Raw genomic sequence first — 17,790 nt, 5'->3', positions numbered from 1 at the left:
TCAGCATAGTGGCATTGCAAGAGACTCACACTGACCCCAGGGCTCCTCCCACCTTTGGTAGTAGATGGGCCTCGGACAGGATATTTTCTGCTTACTCCACATACGCGTGAGGTACAGCCATTCTGGTTAAGAGAGGAACCCCCTTTAGGTGCGCAGGTGTGCGGAGCGATAGAGAGGGCAGGTTTTGCATGATGTGAGATGCTCTGGGCGCGCAGTCAGTGGTTCTTGTCAGTTATTATGGCCCTAACATTGACAACCCGAATGTGCTGTATGCGGTGTGGGGCAGATACTTGCGGTGGAGGCCACGCATGTGCTGTGGGTGGGAGATTTCAACACGGTTGTTGACCCGGTTGTGGACCGATCTGCGCACTTGCCTCATCACTATACGAGAAGCCAGAGTGCACTCCGGGGACTGTTGGATGACGGGGGGCTGGTGGACTTATGGAGACACAGAAATACAGGTAAACAGGAAGGGACATTCCACTCGGCTATGCATGCGTCTTGGTCGCGGCTGGACCATTGGCTTGGCTCGAGGGGAGTATGTCCTTGGGTACGGAGCGTCTCTCACCTGGCTCGCACCCTATCTGACCATGCCCCGGTATGCCTGGTGCTCGACGTTCCGACGGCGACTGCCGGTCTCAGTGGCTGGAAACTTGCCCCGGAGTCGCTGCTGGACGAGGTGTTTAAGACTGAACTGGGGGAGGCAATTACGGAGTTCTTCGACCGGAACAGGGGATCGGTGGCACATGTGGGCATGCTATGGGAGGCCTTTAAGGTCACCATACGAGGGGTATGTATGGCCAAGAGCTTTGGCGTACTGCGTGATCTACGCCGACATCGGCTAGAGGGAGAAATAAAGAACCTTGAGACAGATATCTGGCGGAGGGGCAATGGCGAGGGCAGGGCCAATCTTAGGGAGCTATTGACGGACTATACTGATACGGCTGACAGGGAGGTGAGGTTTCGGGGGAAGTACGCCCGGGCGTGCCGGTACGGAGAGGGGGGCAGGCCAGGGAAGGCCCTAGCACAGGACATCAGGCAACCTCGATTCGCTAACTATATACTAGAGGTAGAGGACGCAGACGGCATGTACCAGAAAGATAGTGCTCAGATATTGAAGGCTTTCACGGACTTCTACGAGGAGCTATATCGATCTAAAGGGACCAACTCGGCGGATTTCCCACAGTTTTTTGGCGATATCACGCTGGGATATCTGGGAGATACTCAGAGGGAGTTCCTATGTGTCCCTTTACGAATGAGGAACTCAGGGAGGCAGTCCTTCAGCTGCGGTCTGGCAAGGCGCCTGGTCCGGATGGGCTGCCGAGCGATTTTTACAAGCTGTTCGTGGACCAGCTGGCCCCCATTCTTCAGGAGGTCTATGCAGAGGCGTAGGAGACACAGGTATTGCCGCCCACAATGTGGGAGGCCCTGATCCTGTCCATATAGAAACCAGGAAAGCCGGCTCATAAATGTGACTCTTATCGACCGCTGTCCTTCATCAATGTGGATAGCAAAATTCTCACTAAAATGATAGCCAACCGCCTCAATCTGTTGATGGATAAACTGGTCCTGCCGGATCAAGCGGGTTTTATCCCTGGACGCTCCACGTCCCACAACCTGCGCACCCTCTTCTCGATTGTTCAGCAGGTGGCCCCGCAACTCCCGCTAGCGGCTGTTTTCTTGGATGCCACCAAGGCATTCGATTCGCTGGAGTGGGACTACCTGCACGCGGTGCTCTGCTGCATGGGCTTCCCGGTCGGCTTCTCGGCCCTGATCAGACTGCTCTACGCTGACCCAGTGACCCGCGTACAGATTAATGGTCTTACGTCCCGTACGATATCACTATCGCGCGGCACTAGACAGGGATGCCCGCTGTTGCCCCTACTGTTCGCCCTGGAGATGGAGCCGCTGGCGGCCCGGGTACGACAGCATCACCAGGAAAAAGCCCTGAGATGCCTCTTGCGCCCCGTTTTGATCTCCCTGTATGCGGACGATGTCACTTTGTATGTTAAAGACCCGCTGAACAACCTCAACCCACTCCTATGGGAATTCGTGCGCTTTGGAGGCCTCTCTGGCATACATATTAACTGGGCGAAATCTCAGATCCTGCCCCTTACTCCTGCGGCCGTTCCCTTTGGGGTCGACTTCCCTTTGGAGTGGTGTAGCTCCACCGTCCGGTACTTGGGAGTGAATGTCGCCTTAGATCGGGAGGAGTTGATCCGAGATAACTATGGCCGGGCCATTGACGCACTACGCGACTCCATTACAAGATGGGTGGCTTTGCCACTGTCCATGGTCGATAGAATCTCACTGATCAAGATGTCCCGCTGGAGGGGGAGATATTGCTTCCCGCGGCAGGGGCGCGATCCCACCACGGTGGACTGCACGGTGAAAGCTTGGGATTGGATTGCGCGCAGGCCGCAATGTTATACTCTCCCCGCCTGCCGCTGGCATTTCATCCCCAACTGACCCTCCTCCAGGAGGGAATCTTTAGACGATTCCAGCGACAGCGAGGGACATGTACGTGGGGGGATATGTACCAGGATGGGCGGTTTGCTACTCTTCCGCAGCTATGTGCTGAGCCCCCTCCGACTGGTTTGGAGACATTCCTTTATGCTCGTTTGCGTGAGGGGGTACGGGCCTGCACGCCGGACTACCCGCTGGAGCCGCCGGTGCTCCCTCAGCTGCATGCCCTGCTGGGCGCGAAAACTGCTTCTCACTTGGTGTCCACTCTCTATAGATCTATATATGCCGAGCCTGACACCCCGCGTAGCCCTGCTCGGGCTAAGTGGGCTAGTGAGTTAGCACATGACATAACTGACCAGGAATGGCATTACTGCTGCACACAGACTGAGAAGGTGTCGGCTAGTGGCAGGTTACGCATCACACATTTCAAGTTCCTGCAAAGATACTACTACACCCCTGCTAGGTTGCACAAGTTTGGGCTGCGGGAGGACGCTAGATGCGATAGATGCCGGACAGACTGTGCTGACATGCTGCACTTGGCTTGGAGCTGCCTGGCCCTTCAGGCCTATTGGGAGCAGGTATTTGAGGCGGTGGGGAAAATGCTGGGGGTTCTGATCCCGCCGACGCCGCTGATGGGCATCTTGGGTTATACGGAGAAGCTCCCAGTGCCCTATAGACGGCTCGCCTCGCTGTGATTCCTTCTCGCCAAGTGGAGAGTCGCCTGCAGATGGGGAAGGGGACGGGCACCCAAATTTAAAGAATGGCTGGAAACAATGATCCTTTGGCAGGACCAGCTTGCCCTTTACTCAGACCTCCTTCCGACTGGCTCCTGGCCCGAGACATCTGGGGCCCTTTCACGACGTATCTCTTGCTGAACCCTATTCTGCCGGGAGAGGCGACCCCCCCCCCACCTCGACTGAATTAGGGATTGAGTAACACGCGTGGGCGTAGCGGACAACAGCCGATACTCCGGGGATTGTTGTTGGCTGGGGGCCCCTTTAGGCATCCTGAGCTGACGGGCCCGCTTGCTGCCCTTATGGCCACCTGAGGCCCGGCTGCCTGGGACGGCTGGCTCACCGCCGGGCCCGATGGGGAAGCACGTGTGACCGGTTACGAACTTGCTGAGTCAGAGAGACCGTTTCCAGGGTTGACAGTGCTGCTGTGGGAATATACATGCTGGCGACTACGTGTGTAGCCTAAGGTCTATTGGACAGGGAACCTCTTGGATTGAGTTGGGATTTCCATTCTTGAATTGTAAGATTACAGTGAGCTTAGTTTGGGCTGGGGCTCTTAGTTGCTGTTTTTTTTTCTCTCCCCTTTTCCTCTTTCTTCTCTTTCATTGACTGACGCTATCTTTGTTCCCATAAAATGCGAAACCAATCTCTGCTGTTGCGCGGCCGGCCCTTTCGGGTTGTTGGCATTTTGCTGTGTACCCCTTTATATCCCTGATCCTATGTTACGCTGCCGGCCTGCAGTGGTTGTAGGCAACATGCTGTGTGCTGACTTTTTCTGCTGAATAAAGGTTTTAAAAAAAAAAAAAAAAACTTTAATGGCAGATTTAATGGCAGGCCGATATTGCTCCTTTTCGAGTACCTCCTCATTGAGCCGCCAAATTGATTGACGAGTAGACGAATTCACATTGGAAATGGACAGAGATATACATGAATGGTCAGACATAACCCTTGGCTCTATTGTTGTCTCTTCTATTCTGGGGATGCCATTCTTCGTGATAAATAAGTAGTCGATACGGGAGAACGAATCGTGTGGAGATGAGTAAAAAGTGTAGTCTCTCCCATCAGGGTTTTGCAATCGCCATGAGTCTACTAAGTTAAATTGGGTACAAAGGTTAGTGAAGGCCTTGTGAGACTTATTGCCACGGAAGGTGCATCGGGAGTTCCTATCAAGAGTTGGATCGAAGGGTAGATTGAAATCCCCTGCGAGAATGTGTATAGCTGAGTCAGGGATGGTCTCATTTGTTTAGTGAGGTCTGACCAAAAACTTAAATCACATGTGTTAGGAGCATAAACATTCGTAACATAGAATTCAGTATCATCTTTGAGCAACTTGGTTGTGACCCACCTCCTCTTAGTGTCAGATATGGAGGAGAGCAAGTCAACATTGGATTTGTTTCGCTATTAATGTTAAAACCTCATTTTTCTTGCCTATTGCCTCCGAACCTGCCACTTCGACATAGAATTTGTTCCTAAGTATATTAAATTGTTTAGCATCGATTTTAGATTCTTGCAAAAGGACAATATCCCCCTTTTGCCTGAGTAGGTAATCTAGGACTTTCTGATGTTTAACAGGTTGATTAAGACCCTTAACATTAAGTGAAAGTATTTTCAGGTTGTCCACCTTCGCTATGCCGAGCGGTGTGTCAATTGTGGGTAGTGACATAGAGAATTTGTGGAAGATCGTATCCATTCGGATAGGCAGGGTGCCCATAGGAACCGCCACCGACCTGACCAAAGTATCGCGGTGTTTGTATGAGGTAGATAACAATACCTGAACCTGCAAAGGCAGAGCATCAATAGGGATAAAGACAGCATCAATTGTGGAGCAATAGAGAACATCCTCACAGTACTGACAGTGCGGGCATCCTGATCCTGGTATGCATTAAATAATGAAGACATAGACAAAGGGCAAAGTAAAATAAAATCCAAACTCTTACCCCTCCCTACTCTTCTCCCCCCCCCACCCTCCCCCTCTCCCCACCCCCCCAACCCACCCATCCCACCCCGAAAGAAAGTATTAGGCATGGTGACACGGAAAAAACAGCGTCCCTCCCATGGCCTTGAACACAAACCATAGTGTTCTTTTTGGAAACTGGATCAACAATTGAACAGCGTAGAACATTGTTTGCCGGAAGCAGTGTATACATAAACCATTACACTGAAGTTCACATGTGGTATAGGTACAGCGAATCATGCCACTCTTGAGATAATCCGCTTTACTTACTGGAATCACCTTTGCTACTGATTACCACATTCCCTTTGACCATAAACCTGTATACCCCATCTCCGAGAGGAACACATTTCAAGTGGGGTACGGAGTGAGCACAGCCCCCCGGAAAGATTGTGTCAATAATTTGTCATAACAGGTTTATAGGTGACCTAGGACAGTATACTCAGCCAAAATTAAAATTAACCTGGCAACAGAGACAGAGGCAGGGCTCCCCCCTCCCCACAACATCGTTTTATGTAGGACTAGATCATTATTAAGGACCTATTTCTGCAACAAAGCAACTCAGCAGTCGAACAATCTACATTGCAATTAACAACACATTTCAAGTGAGGTACTGAGTGAACACAACCCCCTTGAAGGCTGTGTCAATACTTTGTCATAACAGTTGTGTATATGAACCTATAACAATACGCTCAGCCAAACTTAACCTGGCGCATAGACATAGAGGCAGGGCTCCCCCCCCCCCTCCCCACAACATCATCTTATGTAGGACTAGAACATTATTAAGGACCTATTTTGCAACAAAGCAACTTAGCGACTGAGAGATGTATAATCTCTTCGTTGCACAAGACAAGAATTTAACAAAGCGACCGGCTCGTCTAAGATCGATGGCTAGTAGAGACGCAATCACAGCTCTTCTGCATGTTGTAATTCCTCTAGTTAGTAAGCTTGATTTGAACCAGTATCTATGCTCCACGAGGAGAACATGGCAGGTGCATGTTATGCATTCAATGGTTTACCAGTGGTGGTTACATAGCCGGCAATTCTTTCTACCGTCCAGGTTCCGCCAGGTGTGGAGTTGGTAAGTCTACAGATCGATACATGATGATGTGCCATGTCGCTGTCAAAGGAAGGCCGACTATCTGGTAGGGTGGAGAGTGTCTTACAGCTGTTTATAACCTGGTAAGTGTGTGGTCTTGCCAGCGTACTCTTGTCGGTGATGAGAGACGCTATGTGGCTTTATTCACTATGGTTTTAAAGAAATTGCCTGGTTCTATAAAGCACCTAGTTGAAGGTTTACAACTTGCAGAGTCCAACGCATGTTCCAAATCTACATGGTAAAGCACACGTAGTCCAACAAGTTTGATTCTCACAGCCTAGGCCAGCTGTACGCTGCTGCAATGTTTAGCACGCTGCCCTGGCATGAAGCCATTTTTATCAACATGTTTGGCAATACCTTGTTTCTGTCTTTATAAGTGATATTGCCTATGATGAACAGAGCTCCAGTGTTTCTCAAGCTTTGTGATGACTACAGTTGTGGATCCCTGTAGGTCTTACAGTAGCCAGCCATTTTGAATCCTCTTTTCAACATGGACTGGAGAGCTGGAGTAGTTAGGATTTTATTTTATTTTATTTTAAATTCAACCAGAAAACCATTGGGACCTGGTGTTTTCCGAGAGGATATTCCTGCGTCTGCATCTGTAAGTGTTTCAAGTCTTTGGAGATAGTGCTGGTCTGAGATATGTAATGTTCTCATAAGGAGGTCCTTGATTAATAGGCTGTTTATTTTGGTCTGAAATCTGGTGCGTTCTGCCCACAGGGCTCTAGCATACTCTGAAGGTATTGGCTAAACTCTGTGTATCAGAAACCCTATTGCCCTCTACATTCTTATGCTAGGAATTCTTCTGGTATTCACTGGTTGGCCATCAGGGAAATGACTGAGTTTGTCCGTCTTGTCCTCTGATTTGTATGCTCAGTGTTGTGCTCCCACCCAAGCGTGTGTGGTAGTGTCAAGTTGTTTATTTGCGCCTTTGTGGCCTCCAGTTGTCTAAGGACAGGCACCTGGATGGATCTCAATATGTGTTGCTCAGGCTGCAAATCCTTTGTCTCCAGAGTTTTAATGTTAGCCTCTTATTCCTTCTTACATCAGACAGATATTTACAGCGGATATGTGACGTTACAACGCATGCCATTACATCGCATGCCGTTGCAATGCAAACCTTTACTCCAACTTTCTGTTGGGGGGGGGGGGGGGCGCGCGCTGGAAGTTGAAATAGATTAATTTTCTATTCCAACTCCAGTGTATGCAACAGTAGGGAAGGTGTTGGAGTTAAATCCAACACCTTTTACCCACTGCTGCACACCTTTTGCGTTGCAGCAACATGCGATGTAATGGTTGCGTTGTGAAGTTACAGCTTTGAATGCTTTTCATGGAGTGGGGAATCTCTGGACCAAGTGCTTGTTAAAGTTGAAATACTCTCCAATATCCTGCACCGTTACAGTTTCCACCCTCTTTGGGAGGATCTCTACTCCTGCCACTTCTGTACGTCTTTGGCAGTTAGGGAGAAATAGTCTAGTTGGAATGAAGAATTATATGGTACAAAGTGGAAGGTGAAGGCTTGGTCATCTGTGTGCCAGATTTGGTACTCATCTCCCAAGCTTAGGGATTTAACCCAGTCCAAAGTCTAGGAGGGAATCAATGTGAAGTTGATGGCCGAAGCTGCCATATGTTGTGGTTTTTGTCCATGACTGCATTGAAGTCTGTGCCTATTACCAACTTATTGGGGGCAAGTTAGCAAACATAGCTAATGACTTGTAGATAGTGGAGCATAAACATTTACTAGAGACCACTTTTGCCCAATAGGGACCTTGGGCCTTTTTTATAAGACATAACGCATCTCTGCGACAAGGAAGAGATGCGTCAATATTTCTTGTGCCTGTGTCAAAAAAAAACCTTGCCATGCTGTGGTTGCGCCTTATTTACAATACAGGGCTCCATGGCGCAAGGTCCCAAGGATGTGTCAGAAATTCTGGCTCATCCATGGATAGGATGTCACAAGGCATCCGGCCCAAAAATGGTGCATTGCTGTAGTGGGTCTTGAGACTGACGCAACGACAGCAATATGTCAAAAACCAGAGGCGATGTGTCAGTTTTGACTGATGCAAGGAGCCTCATGTGAGGGGACCAATGTAAAAGAGTGAAAAGGTGAAACACTCACCTTGCACTCTATTAAGTTGGTCCTGGATGTCATGCATGCATGTGGGCATAGTGTAATTATGTGTACCTCTATGCCTACCTATGTGTGACATATTACGTGAAAGTACAATGTGAGTACATACAAGTCTATGATGTGATATTTACTGTGTTACCTACCTTATGTGTGCACTTACCTGTTGAGGGGATGTGACTTGATTGCAGATTACACTGTTTCAAGTCACTTCACCTGGTCAGATACTTATGCCACAGCCAATGCGTCATTCCTATGCCTGGTTTTTAGAGGTGTAGGAATTTTGACGCAGCTCAGTGACCAGCTTCATGAAGATGCGTCACTTTTGCAAAATGTCATAAATACCACTGCGTCAGTTTTACGGGGGATTTTAGGTGGGAACGCCTATAATACATATATTAAAACTAACCCGATGGAGCCAATTTTGACAAAGGTAAAAAGCGATGTAGGCCGACGAAAAGTGACACATCTGCCTAGATGCCTCACTTTGAAAATATGGAGCAAAGAAAGCAAAGCCACAGCTGCATCAAAAACAACGAGCATTGGCATAGCCAATAGGTCTCGCTTTTGGGACCTTATAAGTGTTTAATTATCCAGCACAATATCCTTGGTGCAACAACATCAAGTGCTGCATGGCTAAACACTTATAAGGTTCCAAAGGCAAGATCTATTGGCTATGCCAATGCTTGTTTTGAGTAAGTGGCTCGTGCAGGTATGCCACTGTGAGATAGAGATGTTGTGAGTACTTTTACAGGAGCTCCTGTGACATTGCGCCTCTTCAAAATGTAACTTGGGTCTGGTGTAATGCTTCTAGCCCCTATTCCCGTCTTCTCGCACCCAATGCATCCTTAAAATGTCCCATGTACAGCCGGGGTTGACACTCCTATTACCTATGCCCTCCAGTGACACTTTACCTGTCACGGGTGGTGGTGGTGGACGTGGTGGTGAATGTGGTGGTGGACATGGTGATGGCCTTGGTGGTGGTGGACGTGGACATGGTGGTGGACGTGGACATGGTGGACGTCGTGGTGGTGGACGTGCTAGTGGATGTGCTGGTGGTGGACGTGGTGGTGGTGGACTTGATGGTGGAGATGGTGGATGTGGTGGTGGAGGTGTTGGACGACGTGTTGGTGGACGTGGTGGTGGTCCTCTTTAGATCGATGCCATCATACACCAGCACCTCAAAAGTGCCTCCACCGGCCTAAGCCAGCTACTATATGGTGGACTCATGCGGACCCCATATAAGCAAATCACTGTGGCAGAAGATTTCCAGCTGGGCATGCTGCGTCACACCTAGACACTGCAGCCCCTGGAGCAGACAGCGCTCTTCTCAGCGCTAACAACCTACAGAGTCCACCCTTGGCCCAGGTACCAGCCAAGGAGGGTATGAGCAGCTCTGGCTGTAGTCCCCCTGCTGCTCATCAGATCACTGGAGACATGGCAGTGGGTCAGTATGCATTGCAGTTACAGACCATACCTTCTGTTGTACCATTTGTTTGCATTGATGTTGGCAGATTAAAGAGGCTCCAGCGTAGAGCTCAAAGATAATCAGCTGTTGTGTCCAGTGGCTTAGCCACACCTCCAACTAAAGAGGTCTTGGTTTATAGCAGTTTACAAAGTAATGATAGCTCCAAATGGCTTAAAAACAACGTTTTTTTTGTCCTTGTTAAAAAAAGATGTGTAAGCTGTACAGCAGCACAATCGGAGACAACTACACTGTGCCCGATTAGAAATATAACTCCAACATTGTCAAACACATATTGTGGTATATGTTATTGAATATCATTGCAGTATGGGATACATAATGAGAATCATATCCCCATAAAAAAACTGAATACAACAACAGAAATAGCAATTAAAACCAAGATTTCACATATCCTGTGTGAAAAGTTTGCCACGAAACATGACATCAATGTTGAACAACCAATCTATCTTGGATTAGACATGGTACAAAGTAGTGTGAGAGGAGGGAACATAATTTTATAGCATAATTATTTGGAATCACACTGTATAGTATTGTTGGAAACAAAATATCCATTAGGACTCAATTGTGATGAGGAGCTCTCTACATTTATGTGACTGATGAACCTTGAATTTTAACACATCTCTCCTTGGAAACAACTGAAATGAGTTTAATTACTAATGTGCATTTCTTCTTTAGTGTTTTGTTTGTTTATTTACATTAGCTGCCTTCAGCTGACGTACATACTGTCACATTGGGGTGAGTATAGTTATCATTTTGCTGCAGTAAGTCTTCAGCTTCCATGATACTGGCATGTTATTGGAAGAGACAATTTACAGTATTTTCTAGCATATGTAACAAGCATTGGTTCCCACCTATGTAGCATCTACTGGCTTTGCCAGTGTGTGTGTGTGTTTTTTTTGCCATGTTGTACAACAGCACAGCTGAAAGGAAAAATAGCTATGACATGGATCACACATGCTGCATAAAAGCAATTTTTAAAAAACATTCAACCATGCTGCACAGCAGCCATTGTGCTACACCACATTGATTAAAAACATTGATAAAGCAACTAGATCTTTCATAGGCGAGAACTATTGGCTTTGCCAATGCTTTTTTCTGCAGGAGTGATGGGGGCAGGGAACACAACAACCGTAAGAGGAGCATGAGGATAAACAGGTCAAGTAACAATGCAGGAGGGGGGAAACAGCACGAGCAACATGTGGTGAGAGTTGGGAAATGGATAATGCTACAACACGGAGGCAGGTCAACAACAATGAGGAGGGTGGGAAGGTGGCAGAAGGGAGATGGCCTACAAACACCAGGATTCTTAGTAAGTGCTGCAAGAAGAAGAGAGTAGCCTTGGCCAGAAAGCACGAGCAGTGGAAGGATATTCACAGAAAAAGGAAGCAGTACTTGGGCCAAGCTGTAAAGCAGGGAGACACACACAGAAGAAGAAGATAAGCCAGCATATGCTGACCAAACAGGAGCCAGCAAATAAAAGCAATGCAAAAGCCAACTAATTGTAAGCAATTAGAGGGCTCTAAGCCCCCTTTAAGCTAACAAGGAAGCAAGTGAAAACAACAATAATGCAAAGTAACAGTAAGCAATGGGTGTGCTTTATTCCCACTGTAGGATTTTTAGTATGGCTAGCAGGAGTTCTTTCGCATACAGACAGTTAACAGCAAACTTTTTCTGAGTATCAATTATATTTTTTTCAAAAACAAAAAATCATCGTTTTACAAAGAGTATTAAGCATATATGGTATAGCCAGTTGTATTGCATGTTCTGACCTATCAGAGTGTAATATGGTATGGCATGGTCTACCATTATATTGTATTGTATTATATGGTCTGGTCTGTCATTTTATAGCGTGGTATGTCCTGTCATTGTATGGGATAGTATTGGATGGTCTGGCCTGCCCTTGTATAGTATGGTACGACCTGTCATTGTACAGTATGGGAGCAAGTGATAACAAAAGCACAGAATATGACCAAGACGAGCTACAAACATGCACTCTTAGTGCTGCACCATGTAATTCATGTTAGAATAAAAAAAATAGATTGGTAGACCGCTCTAAAAAGAACAATTGTAGAAAAGGAGCAAACAAAGAGGGTGTAAGCAAAAGCATGGAACAAGCAAGAAGAGGTACAAACCGACACACTCAGTGAATGCTGCAAATGCAAGAAAAAAGTAGGACTGGACAAAAAGCAGACAGTGGAAAACACTAAAACAAAAGAAGAAGTACTTGGGGAGGGAGAAACACAAAGAGAAAGTAAAGCTGGCACTCAAAGATCAAACAGGCCAGCAAATAAGAGTGACAATAAAGCAAGTCAATGGTAAACAATGGGTGGGCTATAAGCCCCCATGAAGCTAACAATGGCTTGCGACAGCTCATGCGCTGTATCTGGCAAGACTTAAAAACCTATAAAGTAGAATATGCAGTGATTACAAGCATACTGAAGCTGCCATTTAATGTAACTATTAATACACAATCTATTGACAAATGAAATATATGCCAACAGAGAGGAGACATTTAATTGATTTTCAGGCAAAGAACACATGATTTAAGCAATACTTTCTTGCATTAACATTACAATGTTAATCAGGGTTTTTGAATCATTTCAACTTGCCAAATCCTTGCATATATATACATTGACTAGAGAGACACATATGGATGATTAACATAGAAACACAACAGCGCATAATGGTGTATACCTTATGTTTAACTGCAAGTATGTTGGCTTTCAATAATGTATAGCTCCTGTAACAATTGCTTTATGTTAAGATGAAATGTGATGTCTTTCTACAACTAAACGATTTTTGTGGCACTGAGCACTCAGTCTTTCAGTACCTACAAATGAAGGCCCGAAAGTGTTTCTTCTATGTTCATGGTAACACCTGGAGACTGTTTTGATTTTTTTTTCACAAACATTTAAGGCTTACATTGGTCGGACGAAGGGCGCATTAGGGCTGAAATGCATCACCATATTTGGAGCTGCATTCTGATTGCATGATGGAATAAATATCAATTGGAAAGATTAGCTGTTTCCCACATGCTGGCTATTTTAAGCTGCTAACCACAGTTTGTGTTGGAAGAAACATTAGTTCATGGCTCTGTCTGAAGGCTTATAAGAATACCCGAATTCTTCCACTTGATTTAACACTGGTCATTGACCTTCATGTTAAAGGAAAAAACAGCAAGTAAACTGAAAATATGTGCTAAATCTAGTCTTGGACTGAGAAAATGATGCTTGTTTTTCTAGTGCAGAGTATTTTTAACTGACCTCAGTTAGTTATATGGCCATAAAGTCCTTTGAAGTTATAGCACTGACTGGGCATTTTGTTTGTGTATTATTTACTATTCTGCTAGAAACTGATTTTCTATCCTTAACTGTACGTTTACAATATTACTGCAAATATTTAATATAACTTGGTTATGCCGTAGTACACTGTTTCTGGTGGCTGCCAAATCCCAGTAGTAAATCTTCACAAACACTGGGTCTAGTTAGCCCATGCTTGTCCTGAGGCCCCCCTGAACAATGTCTGGCAGCCTCTGTCCGATATTGGATAGTTAATACAGTAGTAATTGGAGTTCAGTGGGCCACAATGCTACTGCACCCACTGCATGTCTTCCCTTTGTTTGGTTTGAGGTCTATCCCTTTTCCTTCTTCTGCCTTGTTTTCCTTTATGCTCTGAATGTTGACTCAACTTGAGTTCTCTACTCTCACTGGCTCCTTCTGGGTTGCTATCCTGTGCCCTGTGGTAGCAGTGTTATGCTTTTGTGTTCTTTTTGCACAGATGAGCCTGGATTACATTGCTGCAGTATCCAGGGAGTAGGTCTTCTTAGCATGGTTAGCAGGATATGGTTTTCCATGCAGACCGGTGTTGCTGCTTTGCTCACTGAATCAGGTTTTCTTTAGTTTTTTCCCTGTTTCAGGTAGTAAGTCAGCTCTATGGGACTTTGGTTGCTGCATCTTTGGCCTGCCTGCATGCCAAGTGTGTTTTACTCGGTTGACCAGTTAATTGAACCTGCAGATATGGAGTCATTGACCTTTTGCGGTCAGGTCCAAACATCCGATCACTGGCTGGAGCTGGCCTTACTTTGACTACTCATAGGACAGGGACAACTACGTCCAAGGAGCCACAACTCTCCCTTTCTGTCCTATGCACTTCTGGTTACCAGGCAAATATTTTGACTTTGTATAGCCATTATCTTCTCGGAGGAGTCTTTCCTAAATGACATTGGGTGCTCCTTCCTCCCGGCGTTGGATGGAAGGTTCATTCAATTCTGCTGCAGTATTGCCTGGCTCGACTAGGGCTTTTCCTGCCTAGTGCTGGGATTCCGGGGCACTTCCTTTTGGGGTCCCTGTGTGGACCTTAAGTGATTGTCCTATGTTGGCTCCTTGCTCTATTGGCACGAGCTGGTTCGTTCGCATGTTTTTCAGCAGTCTGTGATTTGTTCTTTTCTTTCCCAGCTACATGCAAAACTAATTTGGAACCTATTTCCACATGAGACTTCTTTGGTGGTCAGTCGAAATGTCTCCAAGATAAGGAAACGTAGTTAGCGATTGCCCTCGATTCTTCTCTGCACATGGGCATCCTTGTACTCCGCTAGATGCAGCGTCCTGCACTGCTCCGGTTTCTTGACCATCCTCTTATGGACGTCTTCACATCACCAGCTGTGCTTAGTCTCTTACTCAATTTGTCATGCTTTTAAGGGTGACTGCTTGCCTTGGGTGCCTGGCAGTTTGTTGTCCATCTTGTTCTCTCTCACTTTTAGTTGGTGGCTCTGTGTGTGTGCGGGGGAGAGGCTGGATGTTCCTTCACTTTTTTTTTTGCCCCGGTCTACCTTGACAGGGGCTTTTCTCTATCTTTACTCATGCTGCCCTGTGGCTCTCTTTACCCTGCGTGCGATGGCTTCTGTTGGGCAATCCTGTGGCTCCTCTGTATAAACAAGGTGGGTTTGGTCTCTGTTTTTTCCCATGGGGGCCTCCAGAACTGTTGTTTTTCTCCAATTTCTTCTACAGAGTTTAAGGTGTATGTTTGCATTTTAACCTGCTGCTGGGGGTTGTTGCAACTGTTCTGCTGGTGTTTCTCCGGTGGATTGGTTTCTTCCCTCTAGTAGTGACCTGGTTTGGAGTATTTGGTCGCCACTCCTCTGCAGGAGATGGAGGGAGACCTTGTTTATACAGTGCAGTGTTTGTCTCTTCTCACAGTATTGTTGGTTGCTGTTGGCTTAGTTGCCAGTAGAGCTGTAGAACTACTCATGTGGTAAGGAGTGATGAGGTAATGCTTCGATTATTTACAGGCAATGGCAATCTTCGTCACCCCAAGTCTGCCTCTTCAGTCACCCTGATTATCTCACTCTCAAATCTGCTGCCTCCTGAGCTTGGTATAGTGCGCTTTGGAAGAATTGTACAGGTCATAGGAACGATATCCATTATAGATGGGTTGCAGATGTATCTAACAATACGAATCTACCAGTGAGAACAGGAGGGACAATACTCCATATCAAACTAATACATGAAGAAACACTTGTTTCAATAAGCCTTGAAAAAGTCCGGATGGACGAAACACGTGTCGGCTGTTATGTCTATGTAATGTCATTTGGAAAATACAAGGAAAAGAAAAATAAATAATGAAAACCGAATTACATCCTGGATGTTTGTGGACTTTTGAATTTATATTCACTTTGACTCTGTGAATACATGTGTAACGGATACCTATGTCTGCCTCGACCGTTGTGTGTTTAATAGTGCGCTTTGCAGCTGGGACTTTATGAGTAACCAAAAGGAAGCGACATGAACAGAAAAAAATAAAGGACTATGCTTAGATTTAAAAAAACAGAAGTGTTCTAAGAGGAACATAGTGCAGAGAAAGGACAATCATATTGCTCGTCTCGCAGGCCAGGACTCACCTTTACATGGTAAGAACTGTGACAAAGAGGACTTGGAGTAATGAAGATTACTGGTAAGGAAGCAACGCAATCCTGACGTAGTGACAGAAGAAGCTCCCAGAGGCATGAAGGAACACGCAAACCTTTGAGGTTTCAATCCCTTGTGTATCTTTCTGCGATTTAATTTTATCACCTCCATTTAACATGAATGTTGCAGAGATGGTTCTCTTTCACAAAAGAAGTAGCAAACCAAAACCAGAAATGACTTTCAAAAAAGAAAAACTGGACAGCACAGCTTGTCCCTTAAAATAAAGCTCTATAAAAGGATCAGGCAAATGGTGATTCTATTGATGGAGGGGATCTCTTGAAGAGTGTAAAACCATCAACCATTCCACTAAGCTACTCGATTTAAAAAAAAAAAAAAAAAAAAAAAAACTAATTTTAGTTAATCTTAAAAAGAAGTGAAATTTGCGATTCTGAAGACAAGCTACTAGATTTGCCCCTGCTCGTCCCAATTACCAAAGTGTTTTGGATTATCTAAAATGCAAACAAGTAACTTGTCTAACATTACGAAGTGCCAAACGTTATCTAAAACAAAAGAATTTGGAGATTTTGTTTTAAACAAATACACTTTATTTAACGTTTGCCTTGAAACCAATCAACACAAGCGTACATTGCAAGATAAAAAAAAAAAATCAAATGAGACACGCATTACAGATGATATCGATGCCATATATAAAACCCCAAACACACAGTTAACCAATAAATATTTTGTGTATCCTGGAACATTGCAGGGTGTTCTAGACAGCATAGGTGGATTTGGTAAATGGATTGGCAAACTTCTACATCAGTGCTCGAATCACAAATTAGATTCTTGTCACATATTTAATGCAATATCACAGTGTGAAACCCAAAAAAAAAAAAAATGAAACCAAGGGGCTTATTTACACTTTTTCCCATATAAATAATGACGCAACATTGGCGCAAGGGGCTTGGAACTAAGCCCTCAAGTTTTTTTTTAGCATAGATTCTTCTCAAACATTAGAATAATTCCCTGCTGTGTATGGGGACTTGGAACACTTCATTAAATAAAAAAATTATATATATATATATATATATATATATATATATATATAGGCAAAACAAGAAGCGGAGAACTCTGGGTAGTTCCCAAGTAAAGGTGGAGAGCAGCTCTTGTATAGAGCACCCTACACCAGCGACACGCTAAATCTGCTCAACTCAAATGTCTGTTTTTGGAGTGAAAAACCAGCTCCGCTGTAATTATGCGTCATACCACACCGTTGAAGCACTCGCCGACCAGGGTGGGAACCCAATGATGAAGCATGTCACCAACCAGGTTGGGGAGTGAGGGTTCTTTAAATAAAAAATTAAATAAAAAAAAAACACTCTGTGGGTTCCAAGGCACCTTGGCCTTAAGGATTATGAGAAACCTGTCCTTCCAACTATAGAGGAGTAGGTAGCAAAATTGTTTGTTATAGTAGTTATTGGTTGGGAAGGCAAACAAATTATTTTACCCTTCTCTCTCTACCTATTGTTTGAGGGAGTGTGTGTGTGTATATATATATATATATATATATATATATATATATATATATATATATTCACTTAAAAAACCATAGGTTTCACACATGTTATAGTTAGCTGGGCATTTCCCTCGTAAAAAACCAATGAAATTCCCCGTTATAGTTAGTGCAGGCAACTATAACTCACGCGACCGCAATCCGCTGCTGATGGCGTCAGATATTACATCACTGTATTTAGACACTTATTTACCCATGTCTTCTTCCATTCATCTTTAGCTATACATATATTTCATTTTTTTTTTTCAGAAAGACGCATATGTCATCAGTGATGTAATATCTGACGTCATCAGTGAATTTGTACGGTTTTTTAAATGCTAAGTTATGTATTTATTAATATATTTTTTTAAACACAACTTTTTCTCGGCGCGCGCACGGTGCGCTTCAAGCACCGTGCACGCACAGTGGGCACACGGTGCGCCCACTTTACGCAGTTCGTGCCGTGCGCAC

The sequence above is a fragment of the Triturus cristatus genome, chromosome 7 (assembly GCF_964204655.1).
Source record: "Triturus cristatus chromosome 7, aTriCri1.1, whole genome shotgun sequence".
NCBI classification, from domain to species: domain Eukaryota; kingdom Metazoa; phylum Chordata; class Amphibia; order Caudata; family Salamandridae; genus Triturus; species Triturus cristatus.
This window is presented reverse-complemented; position numbering follows the sequence as displayed.